The sequence below is a fragment of the Manis javanica genome, chromosome 7 (genome assembly GCF_040802235.1).
Source record: "Manis javanica isolate MJ-LG chromosome 7, MJ_LKY, whole genome shotgun sequence".
Taxonomy (NCBI): Eukaryota; Metazoa; Chordata; class Mammalia; order Pholidota; family Manidae; genus Manis; species Manis javanica.
In genome coordinates, this window is record NC_133162.1 from 64478670 (window position 1) to 64502165 (window position 23496).

General features: G+C 38.4%; 1 protein-coding gene across 3 annotated transcripts in view; it reads right to left on the minus strand.

Moving 5' to 3' along the window:
• SGMS1 (sphingomyelin synthase 1) overlaps positions 1–23496 on the minus strand; it is a 337682-nt gene that overhangs the window by 103408 nt on the left and 210778 nt on the right. For 2 of the 3 annotated variants that reach the window (XM_073241067.1, XM_073241068.1), the window contains exon 4: positions 8985–9065. The exons of the other annotated variant lie outside the window; for it this stretch is intronic. The gene's annotated coding sequence lies outside the window, so the exon portion shown is untranslated. The remainder of the gene's footprint in view (positions 1–8984; positions 9066–23496) is intronic. 3 annotated transcript variants of the gene reach the window in all.

The following is a 23496-nucleotide window of genomic DNA, read 5'->3' on the forward strand; positions in this document are numbered from 1 at the left end:
CTTAAGTGAGACCAAGGGCCCTTTCAAAATGCTATTCTTTTCTCCAAACCAGCATGAAAGAGTAGAAGGAACACTGATCCCAGCTCTGACAGTAAGTGACGGTGTGTGCTGCCCTCGGTAAGCTGCTTCATCTCACTCTGCTTATGTCTAAGAGTTTTTCCACTCAGAAGATCGAATTATGGTCAAAAGGGCAGACCCAAGATAAGCCCATAACCTAACATTTATCCTTAGCAACAGGCATTCATTGGGCCTATATCTTAAAGAGATGAAGCTGAAAAATGTCTCTTGACTCTCATATTTCTCTTAAGGTAATCTTATTGTCCCAGACACTGTAAGTTAAATTCTGGAATCACCTGAGCTCCCTCACTCTGTCTTAACAATCCCCTGTAACAGGTATGATGGCCTCCCAGTGTCTTTCACATCTGTGCTGTTCTTCCTATTCCTGGTTCAGGCAGGCATTTATGCCCCCATGCCAGGGTTACTGGGGTTGAATGTCCCCTAACTGCTGTTTCTAGCTGCTAGGTCCCTCCCTTTATGTTCCAACACATCATTACCACGTGATACATGTCACAGGCCAGTGTGATGTCATGTCACAAACCTTCCCTCTATTAAACTATAGTTTTACAGTAAAGATCAAAAGGAAAACACTCCTCCTTTAAAGGCAATATTGCTCAAACGTTCACCCAAATTCATGTTTTCAAGCACATTGATTTTCTGTTTACGGAACTATTACAATCAGTTATACTGGCTAAGTGATATTCTGTTGGCTGTTATACCAAGAACAATAGCTCTTTTTTTTTATATGTGATTATATATATAAAACTCACATATGTGTGAGCAACTCAATACACTGTAACAAAGCAGTCTGAAAAATGTGATTATATGTGTATGCACTGGCATATAGAGAGACTCTGAGATACGTGAAAGAGGAAGGGGAAAGGAGCACATACAGGAAAGACAGAGATCACCTAGTTTGTTTCTGCTGTCTAGGATCCAGTCAAGCTTAAAAGTCAGAGTGGGTGCTATGTTCAGGAGGACAGCCTTCATACATATGCTCACCTGCATTTGCTGCTCAAGGCACCTACAAGACATTTACAATAATGCTTAATGCTTCAGAAATAAGGTCACAATTACCAACATTGTTAGAATATCCTCACAATAGAAAAAGGATAACTGTTTCTAGGATGTCTTTTTCACCTGAAGTTAAATCTCAAAGTACAAAGAATGCCATCCTACAATTTTAAATAAAGTCACAATTAGCCCATGGGCCCAATGCCGTGATGTTGAATCATTCAAAGCTGGCCTCCACCTATCCCCTCACATCTTCGACTTCTCCCTCTCCCCAGATGATATAAGTCCATCTGAGAAAGAGACTGTCTTTCAGAGGCCTTGTATCTTCCAGGACTTTGCAGATTCTGAGTGAACAGTCACTGTGGATGTAATGATGTTTAAGTTATAAAACAGCAACAAAGGAGAAAGGGAACCTTTCCTTGTGGTTGCTGACACATAGAGAAGAAACAAATATTATAGCTGTTCAAATTGGTTGGCAAGCACAACCCAAGTGGCAGATGCACTTCTTTGCTCTTTATGACATGTTCCAACAATACAGAATGCTACTATTGAGAAAGTAAATCTGATACTTCCTAAAAGGAAGTAGAGTTTACAAAAGAGTGTGTTGCTAAAATCCCAGTTCCCCAAACAATAACCCACTGAAGGGAACAGAGGCACTAAATCATTCTATCTTCCCTTTCAAGTAAGACACATACACACCTATTTGAAATCTTGCCAAAGTACCAACCGCTCCTTAAATATAAACATTTCTCTCAATGTACATGATACAGCCATGGACATTTACTGGTTTACCTTTTAAGCGCTCCTAACTGTAAATGGTATCTAAAGGCAGTGCTTCAAGACAACTTGTAACTATAAGAACTGTCACTAAGCATCCATTTGTTTATGTGGCTTAAGATTGAAAGTTGTATGACATTTGCATTAAAGCAAGCATACACTTACATACATAGAGTCATTAGTATCCTTTGATTAGTGCTAATACATTTCTGCTTTTATAAGATGAAAATAACCACTATCACTGTTACCAAAAAGCCATGTCATACATCAGCTGTCCTAGTGTGCAATTATATTTATTACAATTGCCCATGACAGACATACTGACTTCTTAAATATCCTAAGTATAAACAAAACAACCAAATGAATTAGCATTCTTTAACTTGCAGGTAACAGAGACAGCACTTGAAGAAGCACAGACAAAAGCAAGGTGGGATGTACCAATTCTAATAACCCAGCAACAGAAAAGCCACAGGGGTCACTGGGCTTTAGGATCAACTTAAAATGAATTCCACCAGGACAAGATGGCATCTTGGCTTCTACAGGTTGGCGTTGCTCTCCCTTCCGGAAATCTGCTTTCTTCCACTTAACTCTGGCCTCTGCCACTGAGAGGGACTCCTCCATAGTTGTGACTTTAAAAATTCTCAAGAATAACTCACACTGGTCCTGCTTGGGGCCATGCACAACAGTCAAGTGGCCAAGGTCCCGTGTTTGCCATCTACATTTAGAACTATCCAGTTGGACTCTCAGGAAGGGCAGGAAGTTCTCCAGAAGTAAGTTTATGTTCCAGAAGTGAGGGCTCACTTCTCTGCTCCCAAACCATCACTACCTGTTAAGATATTCCACTGCATGTCTAATGCAGAAGCTTATCTAAGCAGTCCTTAACTTGGTAATAATTACATTGTAAAAGTTTACTTCTAGAGTCTAAAGTTAATAAACTCTTATATGCACCTGAAATGTATTTCACTAGAGAAAAACTGTAGAGATTGGCTTCTCTGGTCAGCCTTTAAAAACCTATTTAACTCATTATTTATTTGAAGTATAATGTTAATAGTATTTCAAATACTATTCTCAAACAGCATTTATAACATTTTTCCTACAGGAAAATGTATTTGAAATTCTAGAGCCAGAAAGGCACAAACAATTTAATTCATCTACAGAGTATCTAGTAATGACAGTGGCTTCCATTGTCCACACATTATTTATATTTAATCTGTATACAACCCAGCAAGGCAGGTATTAACAACTACATTGAAACCATGAGGAAATAAGGAGTTAAGAAGGTTTGACTGTGTTTTACATTTTAAGAAAACATTTTTGGTTATGCAGTATCTAATACATATAAGATAATATATTTTTCTGGGAAAACAATATTAAAAGTAGCAATCATGAACCCACCACCCAACCTAAAAGGCAGACCATTACTGATAGACCATGGGAGCTCCCTGGGTCTACCTGCTGTCTGACTGCGGCTGACAACTCTCTGCACGTTGGACAAAAAAATCTGAAAGCCCTTGGTCCAAGATGGACTTTAGTAATAAATTAACCCTGCACTTTCGGAAATCAAAGTGGCAAGGTAAGTAAGGAGGTCAGAAGTAAGGAGATAGAAAATAGCTGAATTCAATCATAAAGGAGAGTAACAGCTAAGTTGTACATGGTGTTAACCCAGAAATTACCAGTCAGACTTCTAGGAGCTTTTAGTTTCACATTGATTTTCTGGCTTAGCCAGGACTAGTCACTAGGAACTCAAAATCAGGCTAGATCTCCTTAATACCTGTCAGATTATTAGACATGTCATCTGAAATTTGACAGGTAAGCTCCTAACTATTCCAAATTAAGGTAAGGTACTACTAATTCAAGGCCAACTGATTCTTGCCACCTTGCATGCCACAAAGAGCCAAGGAAAGGAGGCCCCAGCTGACAATGAGCTCCATTGCCTACACAGTGAAAAAAAACAAACCAGCAACTTGAGGGGGAAAAAAACCCAAGTAAACAGTAAGTCACTTACCAAGAGTTAAATCTGTTAAGCAATTTATATTATAAAGAACAGAATTTAAGGTACATCACTTGTGAGGTTCAAAGTTTACAATTATGTGTCAAAACAAAGGACACACATTAACTTAGTGAACAGATCACTACAAATTGTTTCATTAAAAACAAACTAAAAATATGGCAGTTTAATATGATATTAAATGATACAGTAAATACATGCTAAGGATGAAAGGGAAAAGAGAAGATAAGCTTAACTAATGGAAAATGACACTTAAAGAACATCTTAAGGATGGCATACGCCAGTGCGAGGACACCTACATGAACACAGCTCACTGAGTATACAAGTGATACTCTCCTTTAGCACCCAACTGTTGCTACTGGGATACTTAGCATCTGATTACATTGTACCCTAAGATTCATAAAGACTGGCTCCAGGGCTTGGATTATTGTAAACTTCCAGATGTGTAGATCTTGACACAGGACATGTCCTACAAATGTTTGCAGAAATAGAAAAAAAAATGAGAATCAACTTAGTCAACCCTAAATACCTTATTTAAATGCCTTTTTTGAAGTGATACCATCTGATGAAGGTTTACCCTTTCAATGCAGGAGAATGATGACAATACAACATTTAGAATGTATCAGTTCAGGCTAAATTACACTGCAACACAAATCCCACCAACATTTTGGAGGCCAACAACAAAGCAAGGTTTACTTCTGGCTCCTGTTTGGTTCCCTGTAGGTGAGCTGTGGCTGGCATTCATGTCCTCTTCACTCTGGGACCAAGGCAGAAGGAGCAGCCCTCAGAGCAGAGAGAAGAGAGATGGCAGAGCCAGCTGTATCTACAAAAGCTTCTGCACGCTAATGGCATGTGTCATTGTTACTCACATTTCTTCAGCCAGAACAAGTCCTTTGGCTCAGCCAGCCACAGAGGGCGGGAAAGCATAATCCTTCCCTACTGTTGTTCCCATAGGAAGCAACAAAAAATGTTTTGATAATAATATAATCTACCAGAAAGGAATGGGAAGTGGCTAACAAAGCACTTTCTTCCCTTCCGTAATGATAAAAGAAGGCATCTCATTATAAAAGCAGTCCCTCCATTTCTATGGTAGTTTATGGTGTTCTTAATCAGCCTTCAGATACTGTCTTCCTGCATCCTCACGACCATCCCAGTGACGTCCAGGACTTGCCCAACGCCCTTGCACTGCCTAAACGAGAATTCCAAGGCTCTCCCTGAAGTCAGCCTTGAAGGCCTTTTTCACCTGCAAAAATGGATCCTAGACTCTTCCTAAGAAGGTTTTTGAGAGACTAAGTAAAACTATGTATTCAAAACACACAGCATAAAAAAACACTCAGTAAATATAAGGTAGTATTGTCTTAAATTCTGATACTTGTCCCCTGATCCAGATCTTTCCAAAATTATCTCTAAATTTTAATCCTAGTCTGTTAAAATTATAAGTATAGAAAATACATTTATCAATGATGTTCCCTCCACTTTTGAAAACCATAAACTCCTGTACTCTTACAGGTTTTTCTATATACACATTTTTCCTGACTTCTAGTACTTGTTCACTCCCTGACTGGTTGGTTTCTTGAAGAGTCTCATGAAGCTTTGGGAAGCAGAACTGTTATTAAATTTTTATTTTTTCCCAAAATAAAGGCAATTCGAGAAAATTGAAGCTACTCAGAATCTTCATTTCAAGTGTGCTATAGATTCCAATATGGTTCTCAACCAAATGAAGACCTTCTTGTCGGAGACTCGCTATCTTCTGTCTCCAGACCTAATGAGTACTATCCCCCTTCTCTCTTTACATTTCATTAAACTCTAAGTCTAACCTTCCCCCAGAATAAGATATTCTTTCTCACCTTCTCCTCTTTGCTCAAACTATTTCTTCTACTCAAAGAGTGTTCCCTAAGCACTGCCCCAACTCTGTTCAAAGGTCCTGCCCAAATAATTGGGTAAGTATACCACATGCATGCAGGGAGATGTCATCATGATGTGATTTACAAAAGGAAAAGCTGAGAACAATCGAACTTCCCGCTTACAGGGAAATGGCTGAATACATTACAGACCACATATACACAGAATGCTGTTTAACAGTAACAAAATGATGTAAATGTATATTCATTGATGTGACATGTTCTCAGTATATTGTCAACTGAATCAGGTTTCAAAACAATATTTATAATAAGCCATTTCAGAGAGAAAAAGAAGTTTATATCCAATCTAGGCACAGAAAGAATTTAGCACCCAAAAAAATGTTAACAGTGGTATCTCTGGGTAGTGATAATATTGATGAGTTTCCTGTTCTTAATAATTTTCACATTTTTCAAATTCTTTCCAATTAGAATTATTAACTTTTATAATTTAAAAAAAGGTATTTCAACTAAAAGGTTTTAATCATTAAATACCCAATTCAGATGTCATCTGCTCCTTAAATCCTCCCTTATCTAGCTTGCTCTTGCCACATAGGTAGTTTCTCCATCTGTTTCCTGAGTATTTAATATATCTCTTTTATTTATATATATATATATATATATATATATGTATATATATACCACATTTATTTTGAAATGATAGCTTTCAATATTCAGGCTTAATTATCAACTCCCAAAGTAAAATAAACCTATCTTATTTGTCCTGGAATTCACCCTCATAACCCATGACTCCCAGGTAGCCAGTAAACTACTGAGTGTGTTGACTTTAACATAATGCAAGCCTATAAAAATTTACACATTTGAAGACCACACACCTAGCAGCTATCTAATAAAAAATTCACCTATATTGGGAATGTTCAGAGTACCATGCGATCCATTCTGGGGACAGAAATTATAAATTAGAATATCTTATCTGTGGTGAAATGTCTCTGTTAATTATTACTCCCATGTTTGCTTTCCAAGTTACCAAAGACACCCTTGTTGCAACTTGATGAACATGGGTCAACATTTCTTAATCCAGAGGCAAGTCTCAGATTTCCATCATGAGCTTCCTCTTGAAACGGACAAGAATTACTTTTGCAATAATCAAAGTCCATCCCTGACTCAGTAAGAACCACAAATACCTGGTGTTTTAGAAGGAAATAAGGAGAATAAATGTTTTAAGATTATGTAAGTCTGATTCAGGAATTGACATGAATGTTTTGAAATATCTGAGGCATTTTCTTCAGGTTCAATAAAGAATGTGTTTTGAGAACCAGGTGGGTGAGATTTAAAATAAAAACAACCACAATTTTAGCTGTAACTTAGCAATTTCAGGCTTCAATTGTTCCCTTTTAAACTGCAAGTTAGAAAACTGAAGAAACTGCTTCTAGAAGAAACACTGAGATATCTGATGTAGTTTCCTTTCTTCCCTCCCTTTTACCCTTGAAGATTTTTTTCAAGCCAGTATGAATTTTCAACTGTCTAGATTTTGTTTTGTTTTGTTTATCTTTTACTGGAGATAATTCACTTTCATTAAAACTTAATTTCTGAACCAAAAGCAACACTACATGCCATAGTCAGGGGGAACGCTTGTCCCTGCAATGTCACGACCTGGACAAAGGCAGACTCAAGGGGGAACAAGGAAGGCAGAGAATTGCAAAACGGAGTGAACAGTCTGACTTCTCTCCAAGCATTGTCACTCAACAGCCAGAAGCAAGGGTTGCCAGCAACTGTTACAAAGCTGAGTTAACAGCCTGAGAATTCTAGTCACACTCATAAGAAAATACGTGTAAACTCTAAATTGCTCTCAGCACTTATCTTCAATTCCAGAAACTATATGAGCATGACAGCTTAAGTTACCAAGCACATATTCAAAACTAAACCTTGTTTTTATCAAACAAATCAAACTCTTACCACGAGGACTGAGAGAGATAATTGAACTGTGTGTGGCTCAGAAGTGTCTTCACAACAGGAAACCTACAATCGGTGGTGCGCTAGAGCCAACTGATACCGTCCGCTAGAGCCAACTGTCATAGTCTCAGGATTTTTGACAAGCCAGTTGTAAACAGTTATCATTAAAAGGTAAATTATATATACACAATTAAAATAAAATATACTAAAAAACAAAGACAATAAATACTCAAAGCTTAAGACTTTGTATTTTACTATTATCTATGCTCTTGATGTTATTTACATCTACTTTATCTGGTTGGCAGAAAACTGTGTAATGATGTACCTCTGCTTTGGGTGACTTTTCTTGGTAGTTTGAAATCAGCCAGGTGGGAGTATTTACATGATGGGAATTGGCAAACAGTAGAACAACATCCTCCCAACAGGACCAGCTCTTAACATTTACCTGCATGTCACTACATACAATGTTAACCTACCACTGCCTGACAGTAACTAAGAAAATTGAACTGGCTAATCTTGTGAGTCAAAATAAAGGCTTGCAAACTGTAAATCATGAGACAAATAAAAGAAGGAAAGTAACTACTTTTATTGTGGCCCTATAATGTACCAGTCATAGCACAAAGTACTATCTGTGAAGTCTTTGATTTCATGAGAGGTATTATCAAATCCAAAACACAGATGAGTCAACTGAGGCTGAGAGGTTGAGTAACTATGGAGAAGCACAAGGGCAACAGCCAAGTCTACAAATATCTGACTCAAATACATATGATCTTTTCACTAAGGTACCCCATGTCCTAACATTATCACTATCAAAATGAAACCAAACCAACTACACATAACTATAGGATAATAGCAAACATTAATGGCTTCTGTAAAAAAATTATATACATAAAGAGAGAGAGATGGAGAAGGTATAGGCAAAAAGCTCAATTCTATTCATATTTACCAAGTTTATTCATATTTACTTCCAAAATGTACCTATACTATACATGGGGCCCATGGAATCAATGCGGGGAAGAATATCTGTAAATGGAGAAGGTCTATTACAAGTTTAATATAAAAGGAATCCTCTTTTAATTCTTTAAATATTTACACTCTATCCACCAAACTGACAAATGACACATCTTATCAAGAAAGAATAATTTCTCACATGTTACCCTCAAGTTTCCAAAGCGTTTGGATATTTAGTTTTTAAACATTTTCTCTTTCAGACTTTGAAGCAAGTTTTTTGGTGTGGAATTCTTTTACCATGGCTTCTCACAGAAAATTCATCCGTAGCCGAAAGAATCCCAAAGGGCTAACAAAAGTTTACTTACTGATGATTTTAAAAAATTCTTGTCATCTTGGCTTCCTATAAGCTACCAGCTTCCCCAGTTGTTTCAGTACACTTCCATCCCCTGTCGAGAGAAGAGAGAATCCGATTGGCTACATGTCTCATAAAGACCACTTCTTGGTTTCTACATTAGTCTTTTCCTTTCTTTATACCTAAGAAGATGGAGAAAAGTACAGTTGTCTCTTTCTTTCTCTCCAAAATCAAAAAGGAAGGCAAGAATAACAATACAGGAAATCACCCCAAGAAAAAATATAGAAAGTGCAGTATTTCTTCTGTTGGGGTTTGGTGGGAGAACCCTTAAAACACCCTCCCCACCTTGTTTGCTGTAAGAGAATTTTTAGCCTGTTTCCTGGAAAAGAGCAATATTAGAGTAACCCAATTTCTCTCTCTCCTCCCCAAGGCCCTCTTTACTTGTTCCCCAAAGTGACAAATTTGCCTGGGAGGACTAGGAAAGCCTGGTGCTGAGATAGCACACTGACCTAAAGCAGCAAGGGCCTCCCTCCAGCTCGAACCCTTGGAACCAGCTAGTTCTCACACAGTAAACAGGCCAGTGGCTAGATCCTCCTGAGAGGCCCGGCCAGCTCACTCTGTTCCAGTTTCTCCCCAGCTGTTACTGCATGAGTAGGTCAGGGTTGCTAGGTTCTAATGTATGTTTTAGTTTCAGAGAAGGAGGTAACTGACATTTCTGAGCTCTCCAATCCTGTTTTATCAGTAATTAAGCTACTATCCATGCTGATTCCCATTTGAATTCTTGCTCTATTTCTTTCTAATTGTCTAAAATGGACAGAATAAGAAAGATGAATGAGTAGGCAGCCCAACCACCACCTACCAAGGGACCACACAGATAAAACTGTGGCTTAAAGTCCTATCACTTACTGGCCATGTGACCTTGGGAAAATCCATTCATCTTTTCCCACCCTCAATTTCCTCACTTCTCAAAGAGGATCACATGCCTCTACTATACTGTGTGGTTATGAGGATTAAATAAGATGAAAGATAAAACCTGCAAAAGTCAAGCATGCTTTGATCCATCAAGGGCACTACCCCAGGGCCAGGGCCACCCAATGCTCAGTGATCAGACCTACTACCTTGTCCATATGGCCGATTCAGATATTGGAGAGTCACACAATTCATAGAACAATGGAATATGTGCCCAGTCAAGTGCCTTCCTTTTTCCAAAAGGAAGTCATTCAGAACGATGTATTACTTTAGCTTTTTAATTTTGCACCACTGTGGAGTCCACACCCCAGGGACTGGGAGTTCCTCTCTCTTTCCCTTCGCAGAAGAGCCCCAAATGAAAACACCCCACTTTTACCAGGTAGAACGCAACTACTTGCTCATTTTATGTCAAGAATATATGGCTCCAAGTAGACAACACCACAAAATGGGAACCTAACTTTCCTCACCTGAGGCCTCCACATTACATCATTCAGAGAGAAGAGACTAATATGAATTGTAAAATGGCTCTGCACTCTGATTTATCATGAGAGACAGCATCACACCAGTTACAGAACAGACGGAAACCACAAGTTATCCAAATGGTCAGGGTGTGTTCGTGTGTGTGTGTGTGCGTGGAGCATAAAGAAGGGAGAGAGTGGAACAAACACCGCATAAATCCAGAGAGCTTCCTAGTAACAAGGAAAGAACTTGCCGATGCCAATAAAAAGAGCAGGGAAGGACTGAAGAGTCAAAAACCAGGAGACTGCAAGCAGCACTGAGAGGAGTAGGCTCGCTGGCTAGCTATAGCTTTACATGCCTGGTTACTCGGCATTGAAGCCTTTTACAAGCATGGAAAATGCAGGATTTGATACAGGTTTGAAATGAATTGACTTGAACTCCATCTCTGGTATTTAATAGCAGTGTGCTCTTTGCCAGGAAATTTAATCCTTCCAAGCCTTAGTTTTCAGGTGTGTAAAATAAGGATAATAATACATAACTTGGTGAGTAGTTAGGCAGATTAGAAATAATGCACATACAGTGCCCATCACAGACTATGACCCCCAAATATAACTGCAGTCATGTGTTTACTAGCGCACATATGGCAGGCTATTAAATTCATGGTCACAGTCACAATTATGGTACACAGTCCATTAAATTCAGACTCTTTCCTTATGTGAACATTTTGAAGAGAGGTTCAAATTACACTTTTGATACAAACAAAAAACTTCTCTACGTTGTTCTGAACAGAGTGTTAACATTCCCCATCTTAATTGATAGCCTTTGTTAACATGCAAACAGAGAGCTCTGGCTATGTATTTGTTAGCATTCTTCATATCAGCACTGCATTTCTTATTTGGATGATAAATTCTTGAATGAGGGAATGAGTCATCTCTGTCAGTGCTAATTCTTCTGGCGTGCTCAGTAATGCCAAGTACTCAGCGGGCATCTGTGGGAAATAAAGGCCATACTGCAAGTTGCAGGCAGCCTACTGCCAAGGCTAGTTTTGCTTCATTGCCTCATCAACAACACTATGGATTCATCAGCTATGTTTCCAGGAAAAAAAAAAAGACCCATAAGGTGAGGTAGTAACAACATTTAAGCAGAACTTTCTATCTAAAAAAAGTGCTCCTTCACCAAGCTTTCTAAGTCATTCTCTTTGGGACTCCCTCCAATGATGCTGACTGCTTAGACTAAGCCAAGTACTCTTCTTCTACCTTCAAAACAAGTGTACAAGGCCCGCAGGAAAATCTGTCTTGTCACAGTTTGGTTACTCCTGATTTGAACAAAATCCATTTCATTTGCTATAAAGGATACTATTTTAATAGGTTCAAGGAATCAAATTCATCCTCAAAGTTGGCTATTTGCCACCACAATGGTTATTCAAAAAAATTACAAGTGACTTCAAACAGTGACTAACAAAATACCCATCTGGCGGGAGACATCATGCTAAGTCCTGTGGGTTATATTTACAAGTTAGTCAAGATGAAGTTCATTTGAAAGAATGCAGTGCAATGGTTAATAGCACCAAAATATGAGCAATTAGGCTGATGCACACACACAAAATCTGGATGTATAAGTCCTGGCTAGGATTGTTAAAAGCCCAGTACTTCTTAATCATGCTTCATATACAATGTTAGGATTCCAAAAATCTGGCTGAAAAGAGTAAACTCCTTTCTGAACATACACTCCATTCTCTAGGGCAAAACCAAGCCTGCTGCCCCTTTTGGTGGAAGGAGACTACAGGCATCAAAACCAAAAACATTTGAGAGCTAAGATGCTAGAGGATGAGACTCTCACTAAGGTTGCCGAAGTGGAGAAAAGCTCTTGGGCCTATAAGACACGATTGCTTTGGATTCTTAGCTTCTTTTCTCCCAAAGAGTTAGTTGACTAATAGGTTTGGGCTTCCTTTATGGGAGTCAGTATGTTATGGTCAAAGTATATGCTCTGCAGTCACACAGAAATGCACTCTCCAAACTGCCCTGAAGACTGTGAGCAGGGTGTTTAATTTCTCCAATTCTCAGTTCCTTCATCTGCAGACTGGTGGTAACAGGAGTCCTGCAACTTAATGTTATGTGGGTTAACCTGCCTGCAATCAGTTTAGTAAAGCTCATAGTCAACAATAAGTGTTCACTAAATGCAGGCATTACTGGAAGAAGTATACTGTCCTCATGCTTAGGATGCAAAGCAAGTACCAGGGTGAGGTCAATAGAAAAGGGGAATCCTTGTAACTCAAATATGTCCCAGCCAACTTCACCAGGAGACCAGAAAAAGGCTTGGGGTACAGTTACACTCAGTAATGAGGTGCAACTTGCTCCTCTCGCCGTGCATACATCATGGGAGCAAAGTGAGAGCAGCCATGACACTAAGACATGTGTCGGCCGGTGGAAAGACTGGACATGTCAACACTTGCCACCCAGAAACAAAACCGAATCACTTGCTCGAGATTGGCCGGCTAATGAACGGCAGAGCTGAGGTTCAGCCCAGGCAGTCTGGCTTCAATCCTTGTTCTTGACAGGGCACCGCCTCCTCAGCAAGGAGGAGGAGCAGCAACCAAAGACTAAGACACAAGGAGCAGGCCAGAGGAAGGTGAGAAACACCTTAAGGATGACTCAAAAGAAAAGGGAAATGGTACAAAAGATCAGTTAAAGGGGCCAAAGAGTAAAAGGACCCAAATCACTAATGATTCTAACCTGGAATCTGAAAGCACAGTCCCAGCAAGAGACCTAAAAGGATGGCACCGTGAAAGTGAACTCATTTTGGAATTCAGTGCTCACCAGAAGACAAGAGTGGTCAGAAGGCACGAAAGCTGAGAAGGCCCCACGCAGGTCCCTTATATAGGCCACAGACCTGCTAGGGGATGTGCCACATGCTCTGAATACCAGCCATCAGGGGACGGCTCCAAGAGCACAAGAGCTGCCCGCCAACGCAGTTTCCTAACACGTTTTCCTTGCACTTCTACAGCAGAGAAGAGGAGGAAAAGCCATCCACGATTATTGAATTCTCTGCAGGACAGAAAGAAGGAAGAAGACAGAAGGGATGAAAAACATACTTCTAGTGAAGTAGGAGACTGTTCAGAGAGGAGAACAGGGATAAAGAGGAGCCATATTCCTGGCCAGACTCAAATGTGACAGATTCTAAAGTGGTCCAACATGATCTCTGTCTCCCATTATCTCCTCCTTGTAAGTGGGGATAATTCCCTCCCCTGAGTGGGGGTGGGACCTGTAATTTGCTTGTAACTAATAGGGCAAAAATGAGGGAATGCATGTCATCTATGACTGTAACATTCCTTCTGCTACAAGATTCTCCCCTTTGCTGGCTATGAGGAAGCTAGCTGCCACATGATGAGCTGCTTAGAGAGAGAGTTAAATGAGGGCAGCCTCCAGCTGACAGTTAGTAAGAAACAGGCCTTCAGTCCCAGAGCCCACAAGAAACTGCCAACATGACATGAGCTTTGTAGCAAACCCTTCCCTTGTGGAGCCTTAGATAAGGCAGAAGCCCTGGCTGACACCTTGGTTACAACCTTCAAATTGAGTGCTTGACAAAATTGTGACTAGACTCCTGACCATGATTAAGCTGCTAAATTTGTAGTTATATTGTCATGTAACTATAGATAACTAATACAGAAGGGAAGGGAAGTACAGGTTCCTGATGAGACTGTGTGTCCTGAGAAACTAGGGACAGGAAGAGGAAAGCTCAGGGCTCAAGGCCTGGGAGATGATCCTGCCCTTACAGTGCATGCATTCTCCTATTCAACTATCTCTGACTCACACCCTTGACTTCCCCTCACCCTAATGTTGTCATTTGGAGGACATAATGGAACCTGTTTACCACGGAAATAATCTTATAAATGGTGGACAGGTTCCCTGGCTGGCCTGCAAGAGGCTATTTTAACACACACAACACTGATACATTTAAAACAGCAAGAGGATTTTGACAATTGTATGAGCTATATTATGATCCTAACTATATAGCTCTTGCTTTAAGGCTGCTAAGAGAGTTCCACAACAGGAATTCTGGATTTTAAATGTGATACAATGAACTTGAATAATTTATAAAACCCATGTTTGGAGAGACAAGTTGTAGACTTTCTACATTAGTAATCTTGAGAACAGAATAAAAATTAAAACATCCAAAGTGCCTCTGAAGTTTGCTTATATTGGCTCTTTAAAAACCAAACATATCTATTCTGAGCAATATACAGAAACCTTTTACCTCCTCAATTGGCCATCTCACTACAAGCAGAAACTGGTGGGGAAATCTTACAATTACATCCTTGGAAAGCTGGAAAATCTTCTTTAATCTTGTAGTCCTGGCCTCTGAGCCGACAGATGATGACACATAGACCTAGACTATAAGTGCCTGTTTAGGGTCACTAAGCAGCACAAACAGCACAAACCTCCTGCTTCCCAGGCTTCTTTACACTCCAGTCCACCAAACTTTAGCTTCAACACCAGAAATAGGGAAATTAGTGGTATCACTATTCTCCAAGGAAAAAAATTGGAACATACTTTCCATAATGCTATAAAGCTCCTATGTTAAAAAGTAAGTCTGTGGTAAGAGGAAAAACATTCATATTAAATGTTCAATCCATTTTCAAAAGCAATGCACAATATTTTCTAAATAAAGTGAGATGGCCCTAAAATAGGCTGCAGTTTCTCATGAATGATCTGCTTTTTTTTTAAATGAATGTTAAATAGGGAAGAAAATAAAGGGGTCTTAAATGAACATTTGTGCAAGCTTATCTATTCTATTGCTTTTTATACCCCTATTACTAAATTCATTGATTCATTCCACAGACACTTTGAGGGCACCTACTATGCTGAAGCTTTGTAGTAGCTGCTGTGTGTACGGAGCCTGTCTGGACATAAACAAATGAGGCTTACTCATATTTTCGCAGAAGTAACCACAGCTAAACAAGCAAACACTGCAGAGAGAGATCTCCAGTATGTGTTTTGGAAGGCATTAAGAATGCAGACCAGAGCTCTTTTTCTTCTAGAAACTTCGATATTTAAAGTAACTAGTGATCTGTTTTTCTGTGTAATTGATACAGCCGCAAGAAAGCAATGGGAGTTATCAAAACAAGGGGGATAAACACCCCCAGGTCACACCCCTCCAGAATTCCTGTTATGGAACTCTCTTAGCAGCCTTAAAGCAATTAAAAATAAATGAATAAAGTGGTCTTTCACTCAACATTGTCCTTCCTGATCTTTTCCTCAATACCATGAAAAAATATATGTTTAAAACAAACCAAAAGGAAATGAAGGCTTATTTTCTCCCATGTAGCTGCCTGTTTTCTCTCCTCAGTGTGGCTTGACCTTACAGACACCACCATCACAAGGATGTTACTTAGCCTGTCCATGTTTTAAAGGCCACGGAATGCTTTTATTACTAATATTAACAGTACCAAAAATAGAAATAGGCGAACTTTTTACCACATGCCAGGCCCTCTTCCAAATGCTTCACATGTACTAAGTGATTAATCTTGACAACAGCCCTGTGACGCATGTTACTATCATTCTAGCTTTACAGAAGAGGAAACTGAGGTAGAGTTACCGAGAAAACAGGCGGTTATTCATGCAGGACCTCCACTGAACAAAGCGTTCCTTAGCGGGAAACCTCCACTCCCCCGGCCACATGTTTCCCTTCTGAGAATTCTATTGGCCGAGCTCCAGTCTGGTCCCCGACCTTCTCCCTGGGAGAGGAGGCGTGAATTACCTGCTTGGTGAGTTCAGGGGAAGGGCCTGGACGGTGCGGTACAGACTCCCTTTCCAGAGCCGGCCCGCCCACTGAGGGGGCCCCCAGCCCAGGTTGCTCTCTCCCACACCGAGGGGGCTGCTCTACTCATGTCCGAAACATCAGAAACCCCCCATGGCTGGTCAGCTGTATTGCCGGTAAACCTCTGTATGTCTAATGCCCACCAGTCTCTCCACTGGTCCCAAAATTGGGTGATAAGGAAGGGTATTAGTCAACCATCCATCTTCCCAATCCCTGGCATAAATAAGTTTTAAAACCCAAATGGGTGACAAGATCTTTTTGAAAAGGTAAATGTTTCTTTTACAAGAAAGGAACCCAGAACTCAAATGGAGGCAAGAACATACTTCAACAAAGTGAATGCAGAGCAAGTTACAGGAACCTGCTGTTCCAAATCACGGTCAAGCGACATCCAAAAGACAAAGACATTGCTCCTCTACTTTCCTCTGTGTTGGAACAAAAAACACTATCTACTTTCCAAGTAAATAAGATGCACACAGGTAATCTTTCCTACTGGAGGACCCTAATTTTAGGTAGTGGAAAATTCCTTACCATCAGTAGCCTTATTATTTTCACAAAACAGGCTAAGTATTTCAATAGTATATGTTATCTTCTGCCTGGCAAAGTCTGTATTTTTACCAAGTATGTGATATGTCTACCACAGAAAGTACAGGAACAAAAATACTGCCACAGCTCTATTACCCAGGAGTAAAAATGCCTCTAATTTCTAGACTTACCATTTGAACTTCCCTTTATTCTCAAAATGTACTGCTTCTGGTTTTAAAAATACATTAAGCACAATAAACACAATAATATTGTGGAGTTTTTTTGCTATAGAGATATTTTAATACAGATAATTTGAACTTCATGCTGTCCTATTCAAACCTTACTTTATAAAAATAGCTTCCTTAGCATTATCAAGGCAAAAATTTCAAAATAAAAATTACACTACATTCACTGCACAATATACTTAAAAGCAAAATTAACTTTTTCACAAATGCCCATAAGTGAAGGAAGTTAGTCATCTGTCAGCATCAGGATAAATAACAGATGCACCAGTACTGTATATGCCTTAACAATGACGTAGGTAAGGCAGCAGTAGCATTATGCCCATTTTCAGAAAAAGAATCTGAGTTTCAGAGATGAACAGTGACAAGCCTAAATTAACCTACTTTCTAAGCAGCAGGTTTCAACTTTATACATAGTTATATTGGAGCCAAAATTTGTGCTTTTTTTCTCTACCAGGTCACTATGAAGTGAGAAGCGTCGGGAAAGCCTCTGAGAATGAACAAGCAGTGACGGAAACACAAGTGGAGAAGAGCTGAAAACAAAGACTGACAGTGGTACAGTGTAATACGATGTAAAGGTATGTGTCAGCCCCATTTCTGTACTAGCATGGTTTGGGATAACTGGTAAAGAAAGGGAGAAAATAAAGAAAAAATTGGACAACAGAAATAGAACAGCAGACAGGCTATGTGAGGAAATACCAATCAAAGTACAGAAATTAGGTGGGGGCATTTCTGGTTATGGATTATGCCTAGACCAGTATTCAGCAAACGTTTTCTGTAAAGGACCAAATAGTCAATATTTTAGACTTTGCAGGGCATGTGGTCTCTTGCAACTACTCAACTCTGTCATTACATTGTGAAAACAGTCACATATCACATGCAAATGAATGGATGTGGTGTGCCAATAAAACTATAATTACAAAAATAGTTCTCAGGCCAGAATTAGCCTTCCAGCTGTAGTTTGCTAATACCTGGCCTATACAGCCACCTGACCTCCACAGGAAACCTAAGACACTAAAGAAGCAAAGAGAAAGATGCTACAGCTGATGTAAAATATCTAGGGAAATACTGCCATTCAGCTGGCAACAAGTGCCCTGAGGGGTGCAACTCTATAAGCACCTAGTCTGCAGGGGATTCAGCTCGGCCTTCTGATTAGGAGACTGAAATGATGCATTTGTTCAGTGTTAGTTTATCCACAGTTATTAACACTGAAAGAAGCAATCTATAAAATATCATAGAACTGTTAAGCTCTATCCTTTACACAGATGACAAATTTTACACAGATGATATGTGAAGAAAACATCCCAATGTTCCAAAAGTAACTACAAAAGGAAATTGTTGGAAACAGAGGCAGTTGAACAAATCCTGTCTTCCATCGTGGACAGTTCCTGCACCTGGGAAACTCTTCCTGACTTCCTGTCCCATTTTCCTACCTAACTTCTTGCTCCTTGGTTAGATATCAATTTAAACATCTTTTCCTCCAAGAAGATTTTCTCAGACAGCTCAAATGAGGTCAAGACACCCACCATACACATCTACACAGGAACTGCACTATTCTCAGTATAATTATAATTCCTTCCTAGCTCAGGGTCAGCTTTCCTTCCAGTCTATAAACCCCAGAGAGCTGCCTTGTCCAGTGCCAAGGTACAGGGCTGACAACAAGAGGTTGATTAAATACTTCTGTTTAATTTGGTATTCTGATATGACACTCTGTTGCGAGTGACTAAATATGTAGCTGGTTATGATCAGAGAAGCATGACTTTGCAGAATAACCTGGGCTTTTCCACCCTATAGCATGCACGATGTGAGAAAGCCAAAGAGAGAAGGCTACCAGGGTGCCAGTAAGCAGGCTGACCCTACATTTAAATATGACAGACAGGAAACCTATTCTTATGTTTGTTAAGGTAGAAGCTACAGAGAAGTTTTCTCTTTTGCTTAATAGTTTTAAAAAAAAGCAAATGTGGTTTCAGTTAATGATAAAATTCTCTTTAACCTAGGCCCTAGCATGTTCAAAGACATTTAGCTAGATAGATTTCAAACAAGCACCTGCACCATTTCTTTTTGTTTAAATAAATACACACAGCATATATAAAAGCAAAAGTGTTCACACATACAGAGCTGCTTCAAATAAGCGGGGAAAAAAGTAGATCATAAAATACACAGAGTGTGATTTAATTTTATAAATTAAAACAGAAAAATAACTAAAAGGTTTAGGGCCCCCAATGTAGTTGCACCTGGTAAATGGATTTGGGTTCATTTAATTTTCTCCCTTTTTATTTATCAGTATTTTCCTTTTTTTATACAATGACCACATATTTTTATAAAGGTTTTTTTTTTAAGTTATTTCACACAAAAATCTCTGATTAGGCAATATTTCAAAGCTGTTTCAAAGAAACATTATATATAAGGAAAATCTGAAACAGGGCAATGCTGTTATTATTTAACATAGCTTTGCTGGCAAAGTAAAAAGAAAATGTCTCTGACCTCCTTAAATGTTCACCCATTCCTACCAATGCCATATGATGATACATCTTAACCATGGTGAGCATCAGCAGACAAAAGCAAAATAGTACCAATGCTGAGGGTGTTAATTTCTGTTTCTAACTGCATTCTTAGTTTTCCTGGAGCATGATATATTTTAAGCTGGCCTAATTTCTACCTGGTCTTGGACTTTGAGAACTGCACTAACTTACCCAGCCAATTTTAATGACCAGGATGCATTAAGAGCAGAGAAGCTTCAAAAATGAGATTTCCTTTCTTAAAGGTTATTTATATAGGTCAGAAATTGGCAGCCAGACAGTAGGATTGCTGAAGTAGTTGCTTGAAATTTATTTCCAACATGTATACTTGGAGTCTTTAAATATATATACTAAGTTTATTTAATTTCAGTTCATTTGGTTGTTTAGCATCAGTCTATGCCTAAATCAGAGAAATTATCAAATATCCCATCTTAGAGTTGCTTTAATATCTTACATTTCTTTTCATAAATACTGTCTTGTGTTTAAATAATGTTCTATAGGCCAGTAATAAGTTTCATCCATTATACATCACTTTAAGATATTTTTAAACTCCAAATAAAAATGAGGTTTGAGACCTCTTTAGAAATGACTAAAATAAATCATGCAACAAATTCTTTAAGAGACTGGCTTTATGATGACAGAGATGCCCTCCACCCAGTAATAGTTATAAAATGAACAAATTTAAAAATCAACTTTGAAGGCACTGGAAAACAACCAAATGCAAATGGAAAGGGGACAATCTACAGCCCTTAAGAGAAGGGAACTGCACTGGATGGTCATTTACATTTATATGGCTTATCCCATGAGGACCCAGCCAAGCCTGTGCCACAGCAGATGAGTGTCAAGAAGAAAACCACAGTCTGGTCAGAATAGACGCCTGCTAGGCTGGCTGAAAACAGCATACCCCCCAAATGAAGTCATGGAGGGCAAAGTCCCAAATTTGCAAATAAATACTGTATTTGTTGGCTAAGTCAAGAACTACAAGTCCAAGGATCCTGGAGGGAAAAAAACAAAACAAAAAAACAGTTTAAAAGATTTGAGAAAGCTGACTGATTCCAACAGCTGACCATCTCCGAGGGGTGTAAACCTTAAAATGTGCCAGGTTTCAGGGGCCCAATGAAGGCCTCAGACTTTTCTTTTAAAGCACAGAAGAATCAGGGCTTAAGGAATAAAATCCATCCATGCCCATAAGAGACTATTTCCTGGAAAATATAGGCAATATGGAAATAGCAAAACATAAAAATGAGCCTACATAATATTCAAGCTGATTTGCCATTAATTTAACTGCTTGTTTGAACAAAACTCAACCTCTCTTCAGGGAAATAACAGAATCCCAAGTCTTTACAATGCAGCATCTGCAGTGACCAGCATACAATTAAAAATTAACAGATATGTGAGGCAAATGGAAAATGTAACTCTGCAGTCCAGATAAATCAGTCCAGAGAAACAGACCTACAAATAATCCAGAAAATAGAATTATAAGACAAGGACTTTAAGATAACAATGCTAACTATATTAGCAAATCTACAGAGAAAGATAGCTATAGAATTAGAAGACAAGGACTTTAAGATAACAATGCTAACTATATTAGCAAATCTACAGAGAAAGATAACTATAATGGGTAAAGAAAGAGAAAATTTCAGGAGAGATATAAAAACTGTTTTAAAAAAAAGAAAAAAGAACCAAATGGAGATTCCAGAACTGAAAACTACAGTATCTGAAATAAAAAACATATTGGATTAGACTGATAGCAGATTGGATACAATAGTTAAAAAGGACTAGTGAACATTAAGATATGTCCATATAAAGAATCCAAGCTGAAGCACAGAGAAAAAAAAAAGTTTTAAAAAGAGCCTCAATGACCTGTGGGGAAGTAGCAAGTGGTCTAATTTACAGGATAAAAAAGAATAGAGAGAATGGGGCAGAAAAACCTGTGTGAAGAAACATGGACCAGAAATTTTCAAAATTAAGCAAAACCAGAGATATAACATAGCAGGAAACTCAAATAACCACAAGAAAACCAAACTTAACCATGAAAACCAAAGAGAACAACAACCAAAATAAAATTGTAGACATAGCCAGAGAAGAAAAGACATACTACACATGTGAGAAGGGGAAGAATGACAGCAGACTGTTGATCAGGAGGCCATCATTTGTGGAGTATAACAACAAAGCAAAAGGAAGGAACAAAACAGCAACAGACTCACAGACTCCAAGAAGGGACTAGCGGTTACCAAAGGGGAGGGGTGTGGGAGGGCGGGTGCAGAGGGAGGGAGAAGGGAACTGAGGGGTATTGTGATTGGTGTACATGATGTGGGGGGATCAGGGGGAAGACAGTGCAGCACAGAAAAGGCAAATAGTGACTCTGTGGCATCTTATTACACTAACGGACAGTGACTGCAATGGGGCATGGGGATACACAATAACAGGGGTGAATGTAGTAACCACGTTGTTTTTTCATGTGAAACCTTCATAAGAGTGCATATCAATAATATCTTAATAAAATAAGTAAATAAATTTTTTTAAAAAAGAAAGAATGAAATAGGAGGCCGCAAAACAAACAATATGATTGAAGAAATTGAACAAAAAAACACTGGTCAACCTAGAATTTATACATAATAAAAATATCTTTCAAAAATAAATAAAAAATAAAAAATCATCATATAAATGAAAACTGAGAGAATCTGTTGCCAATAGACATATACTGAAAGAAATACTAAAGGAAACTCTTCAAGCTGAAGAGAAATGATAGATACCAGACAAATTTAATCTACAGAAAGGAATGAAGAACCCTGGAAATAGTAAATGTGTAGGTAAACATGAAAGATTATTTCTCTTAATATCCTTAAGATATACTTATTAGATACACTATATTATGTAATAAGTATGTGTAAACATATAGTAGATATATACTTAATATGTACTGTATTAAAAGTATACTATATTATACTGTCATATAGTTTATAACATAATGAATATAAAATATAAAATATAAAAAGACAATAGTGCAATGAAATGGGAGGGTAAATGAACCATATTGCTGTAGCTTTCTTATATAGTTTTTTATACAAAGTAGTAAAATATTAATTCAAGAAAGACTTTTTATTAAGGATCAATATTGTAATCTGCAGAGAAACTATAAAAACAATGTAAGAGGTATAGCTGAAAACCTAAGAGACAAATTAAAGTGTAATAGTAAATATTCAATTAAATAAAGAGAAGAGAGAAAAGAAAATGCAGGCTTTTTTTGAAACATATATGAATGATGGCACAAATAGGAAACAAAAAAATGGCAGTTTAAAACTAACCATAGCAATAATTACAGTAAATAGGCTAAGCATTCTATTAAAAGGCAAGGATTGCCAGAATACATAAAAAAGCAATACTCAACTATATAATACCTATGAAAGATACATATTAAATGCAAAGACACAGATAGATAAACAGGTGGAAAAGAATATACAAACATGACCTTGCTATAAAAACCAGATAAAGGCAATAAAAGAAAACCAGACCTATATCAGTCATTAAACATATATGCAAAAATCCTCAGCAAAACACACTTTTGGTGTAAGGACACTCTTGGTGTCATATACTCTCCCTTCTAAGCTACTGCTTCTGTCAGATTCTACACAATTGGGAATGTACTCTTTTAAAAATCTCACAAGTAAAAGAAAAGAGGGATTTTTAAAAGAAAAATAATTGTTTAAAATTTTAAAAAGAGAGAAGAAAAAACAGAAAAGGTAGTTCCCTAAAAGTTATTTCTTAACCTTCTTAGAAGACTTGAGGAACAAGGTTATGACCTTGAGGTCCCTCTAGCTGAGCAAACTAAGCCATGTTTACCTACCTGTTACTTTAGTCTGTGAGCAGAGTTAAATTTTCAGTGCTCAAGATATGTAACACATTTTGCTGAGAGCTGGAAAGCTTCCTAAGATGAACAAAATTTCCTGTTAGAATTAACCAAGGTAGTGGAGAGTGCATGGGCTTTGGCTATAAT